At 42.9% G+C, this 12,861-nt stretch overlaps 1 protein-coding gene across 3 annotated transcripts in view; it reads right to left on the bottom strand.

The window, feature by feature from the left end:
- The window catches only part of med16 (mediator complex subunit 16), an 85,934-nt gene that overhangs the window by 51,736 nt on the left and 21,337 nt on the right, over window positions 1-12,861 (bottom strand). The gene's annotated exons all lie outside the window — the stretch shown is intronic.

Below are 12,861 nucleotides of genomic sequence, written 5' to 3' on the forward strand. Positions count from 1 at the left end.
TCATGGATGGAATTGTGTCTCAGGTCTCTTTGGATCACTGAAATGAATTTCAGACACCTGTGATAATTTGTTTGCCAGGTGAGCCCAATCAAAGGAAAACTACTTAAGATGAACGTTCCACATTATTAAGCAGGCCACAGGTTTCAAGCAATATGGGAAAGAATAAGGATCTCTCTGCTGCCGAAAACTGTCAAATACTGCAATTCCTTGGACAAGGTATGAAAACATTAGATATTTCACAAAAAAACTTCAGCATAATCATTGTACTGTGAAGATATTTGTGGTTGATTCAGGCCACAGATAAAGGCATAAGGAGGAAGGTTTCTGCTAGACAAATTCATGGGATTAAGAGAGCAGTTGCAAAAATGCCATTACGACGCAGCATACAGGTATTTAAAGCTGCTGGTGCCTCTGGAGTCCCGCAAACCTCAATGTGTAGGATCCTCCAGAGGCTTGGAGTTGTGCATAACCTACTATTCGGCCACCCCTAACCAATGCTCACAAGCAAAAACGGTTGCAGTGGGCCCAGAAATTGATGAAGACTCATTTTTAAACAGCCTTGTTTACTGATAAGGGCCGTGCAACCATGGATGGTCCAAATGGATGGAGTAGTGCATCAAAACAGCAGCTTTGAAAGGCTATTCTGACATCCTGCAAAGAAATTCAAGCAGAAACTATCCAAAAACAGAGTTCAATGGATGCAAGTATTGGTGATCAAAGAATGGGTCATATGTTAACATGTAACTTGCCCTGTTAAGATGTTTTTGATTGAAATAGCTTTTGATTTCAGTAAATATGACCTATCCTGGCCTGGGTGATAGTTTATTTTGCAGGCTTCTCTAATCTCCTGGTAAACTGGGGTTATCTTGCAAAGACTGTTGAAGGCTGCTGTGCCTCTTCTCTGTTCATGTGAACAGTCCGCCATGCTACTGAGGTGAAGGGATCGGGAGATTCTGAGGAACTTCTTTATGGTCATTAACTGTTTTGGGAACGGGAAGCTGTACAGTTTGCCCCTTCGCCAGTAATCAGTAAATGTAGAGCATTTTACTACGAGACCCATGTAGATGACCATGGACATGAAGGTAAACATGTCCTGCAATGTCAAATCAATCCAGGGGTGAGTGGGTATTGAGTGGTGATTCGAGCCAAAGTCATTGGTGTTTAGAAGGAATGTTTGCAAAACTGAGTTGGTCCAACAAAGTTGGAAAAGTTGCAGGGCTGTGTAGGTAGCTGTCTGGATGAGCTGGGGTCGAGGTGGGTTGGTGGGTCTGAACGTGGGCTGAGGTGGTGTTATGTCTGGAATGTCAACATATTGGCCTGTTGGCAGGCAGAATATCTGGGGAGTTGGGGGGTCATCACTTGATGAGCTGCTGTCCTGCGAGTTGAGCAGCAGTATCCTGGTTGTATTCTTCATCAGATAATGTCCTATAATTAATATATATACATATATATATATATATACACACACACAAACACAGTTTTTCTGGTGTGCAAATATGTATGCATATTTAGGCTACTGTAAATACTGTATGCTGTATCTGATTCAGTGAAACAGAACTTCGCAAAAGATAAAAAAAATTATCCAAAAACACAGCAAATTTTTGTTTTCGTAATTCAAACTAAAGCTTATTTATACAGAATATACAGTAAAATCAGTTTTACAATATAAAACAATACTTACTTGTCGAGAGTAATGTGTCCTCCTTCCAGAAACATTTCTTCTGCCCCAGAATCATAATCAGATTTATCAGTATTTACTTCGGATAAATCAATGCCAATTGGTTTAGATTGGCCTGAACTTCACACAAAGAAAGAGGAGGTGGAGTGTGAGAGCCCAACAATTTTGATGAGGTACTGGTTGGCTGTTGAAGGCCATGGACAGGTAATGAAAGCTCTGATTTGGTCAAATGCGGTGTCCTTCGAAAGGTAAGGGTATAACGACCATTTTGACACCATGATATCGTCAATATTCCAAAGCATACCCGAGTTATGTTACCAGTTTTATGTGTACCAACTGTTTCTTCAGTCTGCAAAGTTAGCATGATGCAACAAGTGTTCATGGCTATTTATGGATGTAATACATGGCTTCTTGTGAATTGTTATATAATATATATTTATTCATTTATTTTGTCCTTCCCAATTTAACCTACACATTTACAGTCTTACTTATAGGTTTCGGCGCGGCTTTCTTCCTTGGAGCCCGACGCTACTGTTCCTGTTGAACTCAGCGCTCTTGACGGATTATCTTGGCTGGCATAAACTATTAACGTAAATTAACTATAATGTCTCACACCCACTCACATTGTCCAACGTGTCATTTTGCTCGAAAAGTGGTTGAAAAGTGACAGGCTTCATCCGAGCTGGAGAGGTGCTTTTCTATTGTCTAGGAATATTGAAGCTGTTTTAGAGCAGGCCTGACACTCACTAGAACAAGCCGGGCCACGGTCTCTTAGAGAGTCTGATAGGTTTGTTGATGGGTATGTTGTGAGCTGTTGGGGGCCCGATAGCCGAGCTTGTAGTGTATTATGTCGGTCCCCCGCCATTTTTCCAAATTTCGGCCTTCAATTATTAGGAATTATACGAATTTAATATGTATTCAGCCTTGCTCCCCCGTTGCTCTTCCTAATAAGTTGCCTGATAACAGTCACACCGTTTCAGAAGAATAATCTACGTCTAAAGCTGCCGAAAACCCATACTGGAATGTTGGGCTCCTAAACATCAGATCTCCATCTACAAAGGCTGTTTTGATTAATGATCTGATGTCAGAATGCAGCCTGGACTTGATTGGACTCACCTAAACCTGGTTAAAAGCTGACGAATATTCCCCCCTGAATGAAGCATCGCCTCCGGATTTTGCGTACTCACACATCCCTCGTGTATCAAAGAAAGGTGGTGGTGTTGCTGATATATGAGGCTAGCTTCAACCTCAGCCTAAAATCTGTAAACACCTTTAAATCATTTGAAATAATTTGCATGAAACCACCAACTTTTTTAAGAAGGAATAATGCTACTACTCCTGTCCCCTCTCCCTCATTTTGCATAGTTACTCTATATCGCCCCCCTGGCCCGCATTCCCTCTTCCGAGAGGAATTTGCAGATTTTAGTGCTGATCTTGTGACATATACTGATAATATCTTAATTATGGGTGATTTTAACATTCATGTGGATGACCCAAAAGGTTCTTTAAGTAAGGCCTTTACTGCTCTAATGTATTTCACAGGTCTCACTCAGGTGGTTTCCAAACCTACCCATCTTCACTCGCATACATTGGATTTAGTTCTCACGCAGGGAATCAAGATTAGTGACATAATTGTCCACCTCCACAATCCTATATTATCAGACCATTGCCTCATTAACTTCGAAATGGACCTCTACCAGAGCCTTGGAGGCACTCAGAATATTTCCAATAGCCACTGCATAACCCCAAACACAGTTCTGGAACTGGCTAGTATTCTACCCGCTGCACTAGAAGCACTTGACGTCCCAAATAAATGATTAAATGCTAAAACGAGGGATCTCAGTTTTTACCCTAGGGCCATCAGGCTTCTGAACGGACACTGATATGGACATTGATTTACTGCACACTAGTCACTTATACACTGTCACTTTCAGGTACTGGTTGCACTATCAGTAACATTGCACTACTGTACCTCGCCACCAGGCTCCTGTATGGTCATTGACATAGTCACGGATCTGCAATTTTGCACTATTGTACTGTACTCCACTTAGGTTAGTATAGGTTATAGGGTTGAAATAGGTTTTATGTGCATTTAGGGTTAGTATAGTGCAGGGGCCTACCTATCAGAGAAAGAAAACCCCAAATATGTGGAAACTCTGACCGGTCTACCGTTTGAGGAGATCGCCAGGAAAACCCTGGAAGTGGTCGCAGAAAATGTGGGTCAAACATTGAGCAAGTCCCAAACCATCAAATGCTTATCCAGCCTCGGTCTCAACTATGCTGCCCAACTCAGGTTATCAATTGCGGATGTCAAAACACAATGGGCACAAGCTCTTCGAGATCAAGAAGATGCTCTCAAAGCGACAGAAAGTGAACGACAGCGCCGAGAACAATTGGAACAAAAAGCAAGCGACCTGGCTGGAGAACTGGAGAGTGCTAACACACAGTTAACGGAACAGGAAACACAACTGATACAACAGGAAATAATCCTCAAAGAGGCCCTCAAAGCAAGAGAAACAGAACAAGATCGACGAGAACAAATAGAACAGGAAGCCAGCAGTTTAGCCGAAGAACTAGAAGACGCTAAGACTCAGCAAACGCAACAAGATAGCACCCTCAAAGATGCCCTCGAAGCGAAAGAAGGTGAACAGTACCAAAGGGAACAACTGGAACAAGAAACCAGCCAACTGGCTGAAGAACTGGAAACAGCTAAAGAACAGCTACTGCAACAAGTCTCAACCTTCAGGGAGGCTCTCATCATGACAGAGAACGTACAAGGGCACCGGGGGCGACTGGAACAAGAAGCCAACTGCCTGGCTGAAGAACTGGATAAAGCTACAACACAGCTGTCGGAACAGGAAACACAGCTAATACGACAGGAAATTACCCTCAAAGATGCCCTCAAAGCGAAAGAAAAAGAAAAGGACAAACGAAAACTTCTAGAAAAGGACAACAGAGGCCTAGTCGAAGAACTGGAAAAAGCTAAAGCACAGCTAACGCATCAGGTTTCAACCTTCAAAGATGCCCTCAAACTGACAGCTGAGGAACAGGAAACCAGCAACCTAGTCGAGAAACTGCAAAAAGTTAAAACAAAGCTAACTCAACGGGAAACAACCCTCAAAGATGCCCTCAAGGCTGAAAAAAAGGAACGAGAACTACGAGAGACGCTGCAACGGGAAAGCGAGGAACTTGCTGAAGAACTAGAAAACCTGAAAGACGAAATGCAGGGGGTTCAGAAAAGCAAGGACGACACAGAATCACTACTGTCAAACACAGCTAGGGTATTGAATGAAACGAATGAAAGAATATCACAATACGAAGATTTAAAACAAGAGAACAACACTCTCCAAACGAAGATCCAACGCCTGGACAATGATCTCAAACACATCACAGCGGCCCGTGAGACAATAAAGGACGAGTGGTATGAAACAAATAGGAAACTAATATCTACCACCCAAAAGCTAGATGCAGCGAATGCCAAAATCCATTCCACAGATGATACGAACACCGGCAGGAGACGGAGATTTGAAGATGCAGACCGGCTGAGCAGACGACGCGAGGACCAGGAATATGAGCATCAATTCCAACCTGAACAAGGCCTTGACAGCATAGCCCCAGACAGATGGGATGATGGTGAAGACTCACGCTCAACCCATCAGCAAAATCCAAGAAAGTGGCAAGAATCAAAACCGGCAGTATCCCTTGATCTGCTCTCGAAAGTAAGCAGGCACATTGAAAAGTTCGATCCAGAAAATCCCACTCAGAGCATTGAAATGTATCTGGACCAACTAAACTATAATCTGAAACGCCTGCCGACAGCTACAGACGCGGACAAGCTGTACCTACTGAGGAACACCTCTTCCAGCTCAATAAGAGCCCTGCTTGACAGGCAACCAGAAAGAGAACGCGACAGCTACGACATGGCTTGCCGTACCCTCAAAGCGTGGCACTCAGAAACTAAAAGCTCTGGCTGCACTACCGCCATGCACACAAGACAAAAAACTAACGAAAACCCCAAAATATTCTATGAGAGGTTCCGGAAAGCTTTCTTTACAACAGAGAATCAACCCGGAGGAGAAGAAACTCCCATGTTCAAATCAATGTTTATAAACAACCTTTCCCAAGCCATACGACCCTTTATGATGACCTTCGCGGACCAGGAAACCATGACGGCTCTGCAAATAAGGGACATGGCATATAAATCCTGGGCGAACAACAACCGACCTCAGGAACCAAATGTCTATGTGGTGGAATCAAATTCACACCTACAACTAGAAGAAAACTCCAAAAACCCTACGAACACAGACCTGCCTACACGCAACACTCCTATAATGCACAAGACCACTCAACAACACCCGAACAATATCAAAGCAATTACAACAGACAACCCAACAACAACTACGACAACCAACAACACCCCCATCAGGCACGAAACTATTCAAACAAACGCCAAGAGTACCAACAAAAACAAGATAAACGTGACAAGGACATGGACATCATAAAGAAAACCCTAACTGCCTTAGTTATGAACATGGAAAGCGCAAACCAGAAAGAAGAATCGAAATCGGCATGACTAGAAGGCCCCAACGCAAATAACACACCACAAGTGCCCCTCATTGGATGGGAAAAAGGAAAGAGGACCCAAAAACAGCACAAACCCCGGAAGAAACCACCACTACTCGCGGACAACAAGCCATGCACAGAGCCCTGGCCTGGCTTTATACCAGCAACCTGACCCTGTCAAACTGCTGAGGAAACAAGTGCACAACAGGTGCCTTGCACAAGTGCCTCAAAGTTCACAAAACTAACCTTCCCTTAAACCAAAACAATAGCCAAATACCGTCACAAGACAAATATGGCTCCACCAATTTACCAAAAATAAATAAATCGGTACCAGACACCCAACATGACTGACCACAATAATATGCTACAATGCCTCATGAGCAAACTACCCTGGCCCCTTACAAATACGACTATGACTCCAGGAAGTCAAAGCCCACTCCCACTTTATTATTTTTTATTTCTATTTTTATTTTTTTATTTCTTTCTCCTTTCTTTTTCTCTTTCTTTCCTTTCAATTTTAGGCATAGGACCTTAACCTAGAGAAACTTATTAATAGGACCTATGTTAGCCCCATTGATTCCTGCCTTGTTTAGAGTCCACTCATGCCAATGTGTCCAGTAGAAATGCTATTGTACTGTCGTGTTTGTCTTTTCTCTGCTCTTCTTACGTGCCAACAGCCCAACGACGTCGAGTCATCGGACGTTGCCAGCAGGGGGATATGTAGCAGAGAGTCCACAGACAAAGCATGGTACCATCCACACCTTCCCCTACCCCCGACAAGGGAAGGGTCCATCCCCCTTTGTCCTTATCTCCCAGAGTAGGAGCTTCAAATTCCTGACCCAGCATGGGGTCAGGAACAGAGACCATGGTCTCACATTGTCAGAACAAAGGGAATTACTTGAAGGAACTTACTTGTGTGGACTTACAAACATTTTCTAAAGGACTACATGGCTCATGGACACTAATTCAAGGACAGTAGTCGATGTGTTAGAATGTGTTTGTCTCATTTACCTAGAACGTTGTTAATTGATGTTTGATTATAACTTCCCTTCAGGTATAGTTAAATCAGTCAATCTTGGTATCAAAATAATTGTATCATACTAACAAAACCAGTTATGAACGTTGTATTGTTATATTCTGAAGTTTGAGCATTCCATGGACATTTGAGATAATGGAACTCAAAACTATCAGCCACTTCACACCTCTGGGCAGGTCCCAGGACAACGCCCAGGTGGAAGTAACTGACCAATGAGAGAGGTCACCTTCACAGGGATGACCCCCTGTTCTTTGGGGTATTTAACCCCCAAACGTACAACCACCCCCGCTTGTTCGTAGGATAAACTTGTGGGTGAACGCGTCACTCTCTAACCTATTCCTCTTAACCTGCACCTTCACTGAGCGCCCGGAACTTTGACGAGAGATTCCGATTCTGTTCGTTGGACATAACGAACCATTTGACTCCGTTCTTCAAACCGACAAAAGTAACTGCGATTTGCAATATTTCTTACTTGTGACATATTGGCATGTTGTGATTGAATTGTTGATGTTTGATTGTATTCTACAAATGATTTGACTTAATCATCGTTAGGTCAGTTTCCATTGATCGTCCATTGTTACTATAGAAGCCTCTTCCTATCTCTACCTCTTCCTCAACTTCTCCCCTCCCCTCCACACGCGCTCTACGCAACCATTGTGTAGCGCGCTCTCATTAGAATTTAGGCCTACTGTACTGCTTTAGCCCAACTAACCCATAACTTGTCTGGTATGTGTTCACTATAATTACATTCTCTTAAATAAATCATTGTGTATAATACTCGCTTATCTCTCACGTTATATGATCTGCTCTACTTTCATAGAATTTACTACTTAAGATTAGACTGATTATTACGAGTGCTATTATTCGATATTATTAAACAAGGTTTCCTCTGTCCCTTTCACGAATCAGAGGTGGTGCCCCCAAGAACTACTATACTTTATTATAAATTAAAAATTACTAATCTTAAACGAGCAAACCACGCTACACTGTCATTTAGGAAGTTTTAGTATTAGGGTTAGTATAGTCATATTTATTGCTATCTGTATATTTAGGAAGTTTCACTTATTTAAGCTCAGCATAGATGTAAATTATGTTCTGTGTACTTATATGTTATGTTATGCCAGGTGCTTGAGTTGTCTTGTCTTAAGAATTTCAGTGCCCAGTCTGACCTTATGTCGTTCTGTGTACCTGACAAATAAAAGACTTGAACTGAACCCTGTGGTACTTTTACAGTGGAGCTTCTGGATGAGCACACATCATAGTGGACATATTGTGATCTATCAGATAAATACGATCTAAACCACTGAAGAGAAGTACCAGAAATCTAGTGGTGGGCATAGATTAATTTTTTAAATCTAGATTAATCTCACTGTAATATTGGCGTTAATCTAGATTAATATAGATTAAAATGGCTCATTTGAATTCCGCGGAAGGCATTCCGAATGTGTGCTACCCAAATAATTACTAAAAGTAAGTCTTTGAGAACGGATTTCTCAAGCCAGGTGGCGCATTAGACCAGGGGCTCATCTCCTGTTTCCAAAATGCATCACAAACTGCTTGAGAAAGATGTTCTATGAAAATAAATAATGTTTGATAAAATGCACTTGTGTTTATTAACTGTTAATTAGATTAGTTAGCTTGGCTGATAGAGCTGTGCTGTTGGGCTTGCCTCGGTTGCACTCAAAAATAGTAGTTTGACGACGACTCTTCCCCTGTGCTACATCAGTGCTTGGCCCAGCATCTTCCACGTTAGCTAAGGGATGCTTTGCGTTTAGGTGGTATTTGAGACTGGAAGAACTCCTACAGTAAACTAATTCCGCATAGCACAAGGTGCAAACAACCTTAGTCTTGTCGTGGGTTTCCATTGGGAAGCTTCTTAAAAATAAATTTTCCCTGAAGCAAACCAGGCAGCTTCATAGCTGCATCCATGTTAGCACGTCACGTTTGATGTGGTAATTTCATACACAATGCATACACACAGGTTCGAAGACTCGTTCTTGCCCCCTACAGTGCAATTCTGCTAGGTATACATCCGCGCTAAAATATCAAGGTGAAAGTCATCATAGCTTGCGTAGTATAGACCCAGCTCCCAACCCAACTTTGAGAATAGATTAACAGCGATATTTTTTTATCGCCCGATAAGAGTCTCACGCGTTAACGCCGATAATGGCCCACCACTACAGAAACCAACATAGTTCTCCATATGTTCCAGGAGAATCTCATCATCCACAGTGTCAAAAGCTGCACTTAGGTCTACAAGAACCAGGACAGAGATAGAGCCTAATAATAGATCATTGACTACCTTGGCTAATGCAGTTTCAGTGCTGTGGTGAAGACGAAATCCAGAATGGAGAGGGTCATAAAGCTGATTTGAGGATAGGTGCTCAGGGAGCGGTTGTGCCACAGCCTTTTCAGAAGATTTTGGAGAGAAATGGCAAATTTGAAATTGGCCTGAAATTGAAGATAATCTGGATCCAGGTTTTTTAATAATAGCTTAATAATAGCTTGTTTGAAATCGTCGGGGACTTGGCCGGTTACAATAGATTCATTAATAGTTTAGAGTTTCTTCTAACACACCCAATTCAAATGAATGGTCATTAGCAGGTTTCTGCATAACTAGATAACAACCCATTCATTGGAATCAGGTGTGTTGGAGCAGGGAAACATCTAAAACATGCAGGGCAGGGAGGCCCGAGGACCAGGATTGGGAACCCCTGCACTATACTAACCCTAAATGCACATAAAACCTATTTCAACCCTATAACCTATACTAACCTAAGTGGAGTACAGTACAATAGTGCAAAATTGCAGATCCGTGACTATGTCAATGACCATACAGGAGCCTGGTGGCGAGGTACAGTAGTGCAATGTTACTGATAGTGCAACCAGTACCTGAAAGTGACAGTGTATAAGTGACTAGTGTGCAGTAAATCAATGTCCATATCAGTGTCCGTTCAGAAGCCTGATGGCCCTTGGGTAAAAACTGTTGTCCAGTCTGCGTGTGCGCGACCGGATGCTGCGGTAACGCCTGCCAGAAGGCAATGGGGTAAAGAGACTGAAGGATGGGTGGGAACAGTCTCTTAGAATCTTGCCGGCTTTGCTTAGGCAACGTGTGTGGTAGGTGTCCTGTAGGGCTGGGAGCTTCCTGCCAATGATGAACTCAGCAGAACGGACCACACTTCGTAGGGCCTTGCAGTCCCTGTCTGTGCAACTCCCATACCACACTGTAATACAACCAGTCAGAATGCTCTCTATAGTGCATCTGTAAAAGTTAGTGAGGTTGACTGAGTCCATACCAAACTTCTTCAGTCTCCTCAGGAAGAAGAGGCGCTTACAGGCCGATTTGACCACCTTGTCCGTGTGAACAGACCAGGTGAGGTCGTTGCTGATGTTCACCCCGACACTGTCAGAGATGAGGCCCACGATGGTTGTGTCGTCAGCAAACTTAACAAGGAGGTTGGAGCTGTGCATTGCCGCACAAATCAAATCAAATCAAATTTATTTGTATAGCCCTTTTTACACGCAAGCATGTCACAGAGGGCTTCACATACGCCCATAGAACTGCCCCTCAACCAGCCTAAACCCTCAAGGAAGACAAGGAAAAACTCCCAGAAAAACTCCCAACGGGAGAAAAAATGGAAGAAACCTTGGGAGGAGCAATTCAGAGAGGGATCCCCTCCAGAGACGGTTGGCACAGTCGTGAGTGAACAAGGGTTCTAGGCCTTCTGTTATTTTCACTCTATATGTTGCCTTTAGGAAACATAATTAGAAGCTCTGGGGTACATTTTCACTGTTATGCAGATGATACTCAGCTATGTCTATAAAAAGTCTAGAGAATTTTCACATGCTATGGAAAAATGTGTTTCCAGGTTGAGAACTTGGATGACTGCAAATTTCCTTCTTAATTCGGATAAAACCGAGGTTCAAATTTTCGGTCCTAAAAAATACAGAAATAATTTATCCAATCTGACCTTAGACGGCGTCAAAGACTCTCAAAGCCAGCTGGTAAACAAATCTAGGAGTCACAATGGACCCTAGGGCTGGGCGGTATGACGGTATATACCGTGCAACGGTAGAAATGTGTCTACCGGGAGAGATTTGGCTATACCGTTTCAACCGCGGTATACTTTTCAGTGTTTCCCACACATGGAATAATTTGTGGCGGTGCGTCACAGAATCAACACCGGACGCCACATATTGCGTTTCGTTTTTAACACTATTTAGGTTAAACACGCAGCAAATTCTTTCAGCTGCATATCCTTTCCCTGCTCTCCCTCCGTCTCTCTGTCACTTACGCGTCTTTCTCAGATACAGTCACAACGTCAGCAACAATGCATACATACCCCCTTTAGTAAGACAGACATCTATAACAGCGAGCATTCAGCATTAGTGCCGTAGCTAAAGATCTAGGAAAGTTCAGGCTACTTTTCGCTAGGTACCTATGAACATGTATTAAGCAATGGTTCCCCTTTGTTCTTTTGGTGAGAAGTCTCAGGAGCTATAGCTACTACCCCCCCCCCCCGTTTGAAGGCATTACGGCGGATGGCATGACTGCACATCAGCCAATCGGAACTCTAGTACTCTTAACTTTGAGTCTTTTGTTTTTAACTCAAGTGTTGTCTCATGTGAGGCAGTTGTTTTTGTTTGTAATAAATAATCATGTGTGATGATGAAGTACGGTATGGTTATTTTGTACCATTTCTTAATTGAATTTACTATATCAATTACTTTTGGCCATATCGCCCACCCCTAATGGACCCAGACCTTTAGTTTGAGTACCATATTAAGCAAATTACCAGAACTGCTTTTTTCCATCTACGTAATATTGCCAAAATTTGACAATTCCTCTCAAAGGATGATGCTGAAAAACAAATACATGTAATCTCCCCTCTCTGTTCCCCCCCCCCCCCCCCCCCCCACACACACACACACACACACATCCCTTGTGGTGTGGCGGGTTTGAACTGCCTGGTCGTCGGTCGGCCAACGCTGGACCTGGTTGTCAACCGGAAACCAGTCTCCATGACGGCCAACAGCGAGTCTCCCGGTCCAGTCCTACATCTATAAAGTTGAACAATGGATTTTGGTGTTTCAAAACCCATTGACACTGTATGACTATGTTTAGCTTGTGTTCTGCTCCTCTCTCTCATCAACTGTCTCTGGAGGAGGGGATCCCTCTGAATTCCTCCTCCCAAGGTTTCTTCTATTTTTTCTCCTATTGGGAGTTTTTCCTTGTCTTCCTTGCGGGTTTAGGTTAGTTGAGGGGCAGTTCTATGGGCTTATGTGAAGCCCTCTGTGACATGCTTGCATGTAGAAAGGGCTATTTAAATACATTTGATTTGATTTTCTACTAAATACTTGTTTATAGTTTAGCCCTTTGGGAATGTAACCAGACCATTTTTGTTGGTCTTGTTAGGTGAGTAGTCTCTGTTTACTTTCACGTTGTTGAAAAGTTTGTGGTCGGACATCGGGCCCGACGTCTGGCTTAGATTGGAGCTTAACAGAAATAGCATTTCACAGTCAGTTTCAAAGTTTTAAGAGTGGATTTGGAATCATGCATCTCTGTTTCCCCCAGAGCTTTAAG

This window comes from Hypomesus nipponensis, chromosome 26 (assembly GCF_054491055.1).
Source record: "Hypomesus nipponensis isolate SF chromosome 26, ASM5449105v1, whole genome shotgun sequence".
Taxonomy (NCBI): Eukaryota; Metazoa; Chordata; class Actinopteri; order Osmeriformes; family Osmeridae; genus Hypomesus; species Hypomesus nipponensis.